Source organism: Scardinius erythrophthalmus, assembly GCF_964197995.2.
Source record: "Scardinius erythrophthalmus genome assembly, chromosome: 4".
Taxonomy (NCBI): domain Eukaryota; kingdom Metazoa; phylum Chordata; class Actinopteri; order Cypriniformes; family Leuciscidae; genus Scardinius; species Scardinius erythrophthalmus.
The window spans coordinates 43,407,349-43,413,348 of record NC_138224.1 but is presented as its reverse complement, the minus strand read 5'-3'; positions in this window follow the sequence as shown (position 1 = coordinate 43,413,348).

Genomic DNA, 6,000 nt, shown 5'->3' with positions numbered 1-6,000 from the left:
GTCATAGAGTAAATGTTAATATAAAACATTAAGAAAGTAATTATTGCTAATCTGTCATGTTTTTTTTCTACCAGGGGAGCCATCCGTTGACTGTGATAGTCCAGACTTTGTTCCCTCCATATTCCCTCATAGCAGCATCACCATAGACAGGAAAAGTGGCAAGGTCTGTCCGTATTTTTTAACCTTTTGAGTCATTTAAAATATGATAAAATATGAAATATGATATTGACAGTTTTTCTAACAGTTTCTGTTTCCTGTCTGTATATGAAGAGTTCAGATGCAAAAGCCTCTAAGTGCCATCTGAAATTTTCTTCTAGAATGATCATTTTTATCAAGCTTGTATATTTAAGTTCAGTAATTTCACTTAAATGGCAATGAAAATTACCTATTAATTGTCATTTAAGTGAAATTATTGAACTTAAATAAACAAGCTTGATAAAAAATGATCATTCTAGAAGAAAATTGCAGATGGCACTTAGAGGCTTTTGCATCTGAACTATTCATATATTGTTTTGTTTGCTCTCGAAAACAGCCTAGATTGTTTGCTGATATTTTTATGTTAATATGCCTTCCTCTGCTGTTGTCGTAGGTATGAACGAAAGAGAAGACGGGAGTCAAGGGCTCCTGATGAGAGACCTGGTGTCATGCCTGATCTGGAATCAGCTGCAGGTATGCCAAACTCCTAATTTTGATTAATTAATAAACTGACACTTTTAGTTTGTTACACAATGTGTTTACCTTAGTAAGATGTGTGTGTGTGTGTGTGTGTGTGTGTGTGTGTGTCTCTCTCTCCCTCTCCCTCTCTCTCTCTCTCACTCGAAACTAAATATAGAGAGCTGCGTGAGGACTACTCTTCACTGAAAAGAGAGCTGGAGGCTGTACAAAAAGAAAACCAGCAGCTGAAAGAGAAACTGAAGAAATCCAAATTCGGGTTCAATTCTATTTCAAACTCGGCGTGTTATGGATCTGTGAAGGAGGACTCAAATGCAGGATGACAAGTAACAGCTTTATTGACAAACAGATGATATGACGAGGTGGGAGAAGGTAGTAATCCAAACAATAGGTAGAGATGAGACAAAGACAAAAGCAGAGCAGCAAATGTAATGAGGTGTCCGTAGGCTGGAGTGTTGATATGTTAGATCAGCGTGAGATCAGAGATAACCAGCTAAAGCCAGACAGGATCTTCTTACAGCTTGGCACTCAGGAATATCAGGCTCAGAACAGGGCTGCTTGCTGGACAGGACCAAGACGAGACTGGAACAGGGAACAAGACAAAGCCAATGGCAGTAACCAGAGCACTAACAAACTTTAACAACAAAACACTAAAGATTTAAGCGAAACGATACTGAGACAAAGTAGTACTCAGAGATACAACATTTAACGAACTGGCAAATACAAGAGGGAAAGAGCAAACATATAAAGGGAGCTAAGAACATGAGGAACAGGTGAGCACACTCAGACAAACAACGACTTAACGAGGAGACAGGTGCTAACACTCAAACAAGGACTCAACTAAACAAGGGGGCGTGGTTCCGGGAAACAAGGAGGAAGGGACAGAGGAGCACATGGCAAACACAAACAAAGACACAGCCATGTGTTCAAGCACAACATAAACATAGAAACATTAAACAGAGACAAGACAGACAACGCTGCCAGGGCAGAACCCTGACACTGCGCTTTGCTTCCTCACCGGTCTCCAAAATGTACAGGCTTTTTTTATGGCTTTTGAGCATTCTCAAAAGAAGCTCAGCGATCACACTGAAGGGTGGACTAACATGGGAGAACCACCTCCTGTTAGTGCTCATGAAATTAAGGCTTGCCCTCTCCAACAAGGACATAGCATATCGATTCGACCTTCCCTTCTCCACTGTTTCCAAAATTTTAAGGGAGTGGGTACCCCTGCTGTCCTCCGTCCTAAAACCACTAGTAATTTGGCCCAGTAAGGAAGCAGTGAGAGCAAACTTGCCTAAATCATTTAAACCCAAATTCAGAAAAACTGTAGATGCATAATTGACTGTACTGAAATTTTTGTACAAAGGACATACAATTTGAAAGCCAGAGCTGAAACTTGGTCCAATTACAAACACCAGAACACAATCAAATATTTAATTGGCATAACACCTGCAGGCTCCATTTCCTTTCTGTCCGATGGGTGGGGTGGTCGGGCCTCAGACAAACTAATTACATTAGATTCAAACTTTTTAAACAAACTTGACCATGGTGATGTCATACTTGCAGACAGAGGGTTCCTAGTAAGAGAAGAGTTGGCGAGTGTGGGAGCAACTTTAAAAATCCCTAGTTTCACAAAGGGTAAGTCACAGTTGTCTAGTTTGTGCGTTGACACGTCCCGACAGTTATCGAGGGTTCGTATACATGTAGAACGTGTAATTGGTCAGCTGAAGAATTTCCAAATATTGAACAGCGTCATACCAATAAGCCAGGTTGACATGCTAGATCGCATTGTCACCATTTGTGCAGGTTTCACAAATCTGAAGAGGTCTGTGGTCCCCCGGAAATAGACAGCAGCATGTGTATGTATAATATGTAAAAAAAAAAAAATTTAATAATTGTCCCGACCCCTAGTTTAAGAACCACTGCTTTATGTTGTGATCAAACGGACCAACAACTTGAATATAGCTTACAATATAATGATTGTAAAAACAAGTGTTAAAAATATATAACAATGTGTGATGTAAGAATAATTAATGATATTTGTAATATGATGTAATGTAACAAACTAAATGAAATTAATGAATATATATTTAACAAAGATGTATGACTTGAGGTGACTTTTTTGGGGGGGCATCATGTGCAGTACAGTATCCACCTAGGCTATGTCTTCACATCCACATTTCCATCTTTTCGTCTGTCGGACAATGTTCACACATTTATAGTGGAATTGCTTGCAACAGTCTATGCATGTGATCATTTTGCCAAAGCTGGGTCTTTTGCAATGAGGACAGTTGACCTCTTCAGCCAACTGGGGGTCTTGGCAGCGACAGACCAGCTCTGGAAGGAGGTGGTCCATGAAGAACACTTCACCCTTTGAAATGGTTTCTTCAACGAAGCGGTCATCTCTCCATATCCGGCGGGTGATGCTATTGTTCTTTGTCCACACCATGAAATCACACGTTCAATTGGCAAACATACATTTGCAGTTGAACCTGTGAGTAGTATGAGTGGTTTTGGCGCAGCTCATAATATTCATCTAGGCAGAAGGTAGCATCAGCTTCAGACCCCTGTAGTCCCTCTCTGTATTTGTATGGACATTTGATCTCTAGTAAACCAGTTCCACAGAAGGCACAGGAGATATGGCTTGTCTGCTTTTACGGTTAGACCCACTGCTTTTAGGTTGAAATTTGTATGTGTCTTCCTCATTTCTGTTTCATAACACTGACGTGCAGTATCTTCCATTTGCCTGCCCCACATGACAGCTGGTACAGTGAGCTCTTTGGTGTCATACTGCATTACATGTTTGACCACACTTTCAACTGAAGACTGCTTGCATCTAACAACCCTGTTAAAAGTACTTCCAGTTATACGTCCTACTCTGTGTATGTTCCATGTTGTGCACTTTGCCTGCTCTTTAGTCACATCCTTTAGATGTTCCAGTTTAGAAATTGTGCATCTTATTCTAATTTTGTCAAAGCTAACTTCACACTTAACTTTTAGGTCAGCTGGTGACAGGTCCCTTGCAGATGGATCATACATGGCTGTCAGAGGTTCAGGGAGTTCGTATTCAGTTTCAGAGGCTGTATCTGTGTCAGAGTCCATGTCCGTGTTGATGGCTGTAAACAAAGCAGCATCTGGGCATATTGTTTTCAGAGCCTGAAGATCATCAGATGTAATTGCTGAGTGTAGGAACAGATTTGTTTATTTTCAATAGAAAGGCAGTATATTTAATACAACTTTTTCAATGAACATTTTACTACAGTTTGTATGTTTTTTTTTATTATGAAAATGCAACACTATCATTGTATTCATAATTTATTTACATGCAGGCCTATCTGTTGTGTTTTATCTGCTCATTTAAATTATACATGTTGCAAGTAATTCCAAATCTAGGCAAATGGAAGAGTGGGACAGAAGGAGGAAGATGTATGTTATATTTTTCTATTCATAATGGTTGCGCCTCTAGGATGCAGATGGCTCAGTGTGTAGGCTACCTGGAACGTTTTGGAGTGTTTGTACACAACGAGATTGGGGTAACTCAGTTAGATGCCTTTTTGGACGGCTGAAGTTAATCATTTTTAGTTTCTGCCGCTCAACTTTTGACCGGGACATATCCTTCCACTGACTGGGTTTGGAGGTGCAGGCAACCTCCTCCTCAGTAGCATATTTCCGTCCCGACAGTTCAACTTGACACATGATGGCAGCAGCATGACTACAACAAGAGGCTAGGCTGGAGTGATGGACAGAGTAATGTGAGTAAAAGCAGAATTAGCATCCATTATTTTTGTGTGATGGCAGATACATTTTGATAGACATACCCTGCCATGCATTTGCAGTATTTGACGAGCTGCACATGACCACATAGCACGTAGTTTTATGCATCAAGGGATTTGTACGCTCTAATCATTTCTCTTGTATACACACTTGGTGTCTGAATTAGATAATTATATATATCAGGCCATACAATTGCTGGCCACTTCTTGTCATCCACAATCCAAAGATCGTCAGGTATTGCGTAAGGATCCGGCAAGATCTCACCATTGCTTAGAGTAAGTTTTTTTATATAATCGCCACGGTCGGAGGTACTAAGGCTTCCCACATAATCCATCGTCAAATCTTTGATTTACAGTAAAGTAACGTTATATGTGTGCAGTCATGATATGTTGCAGGTCGTAAAGTAACGTAAACAAGGTTAACTTATATAAAAGCAAATTCGTGCTCTATAGAGGCTATTACATTACTAACTTAGTCTAACATAATTCATACATGCATCACAGTATGTCCGGATTTTGATTCGTAAACAGTTGGACGTTTTACATAATGTTATATTAATATGAAACACAAACAAACAGATCCAACTCTGAAATTGCAGTTTATTATTGAGTCAACAACAAGAAATTACAAACAATGCGAAATTTACGTTAATTACAATGTTCTTTTACAGAACTCGGCATAACAGATAGCGTTTTTTTGCCTCCTGGATGCGCGCGCATCCGGTATTGTTTGTATACAAGAAACCCGTGTATACACTGTGCTGCCAGCAACATTTTAATGGGGCAAGCAATATCAAATGTCAGTATTATCTTCCACCATCTTCTGAATTGCTGGAAATTGTGAATTTAGTTTTGTTGGGTTTAGTATAATGCCATCTTTATACTCAAAAACATCTATAGAGGATGCATTACATATGTATTACCTTATTCAAATTGAAATGAGTGACCATTTTAGAGGGTTCACACACAGGCCTAATTCAAAGTTGTTTATGATCAAAGTTATACAACTCCAATTTAAGTTACTTTTAACTTTTACATTGAATGTCAAGTCTGTGTTTTAGCAAAAAAAAGGGTATGTGTCCAACAACACGTACTGAGTAGGAGTTACATGACATAGGCTAAATCGTTTACATCTCTGGTTCACCCCAAAGATGAAACCTTACAGTAATATCACAAAATCATGTATTCCATAAGTATGTAATCATGTCAGTGCAATTTAGACAAGTCCAATGGATTCATAGACCCAGAAAACATGGGGTTAGACACCAAGATTACTTGGCTAGGTCAAATAATGAAGGAGTTAGGATATTTTAAGGGCTTCCTGCCCATCTTGGGCAGGAATATCTTGAATATCATGAATATCTTGAAAATTACACCTTTCTAGTGGTCAAACTTTGGTAAACTTTTAGTATTTTATTAAGGACACCTAATACTACAATAAACAGCCGAGAAACCTTTTGTTAGAATTTTTTTAGGGTTAGGTGTTTTTTTTCCATATATGCAGCCGCCTATCAAACATTTAAAATTAAATTTAAAGTGCAAATTTAAAGAATTA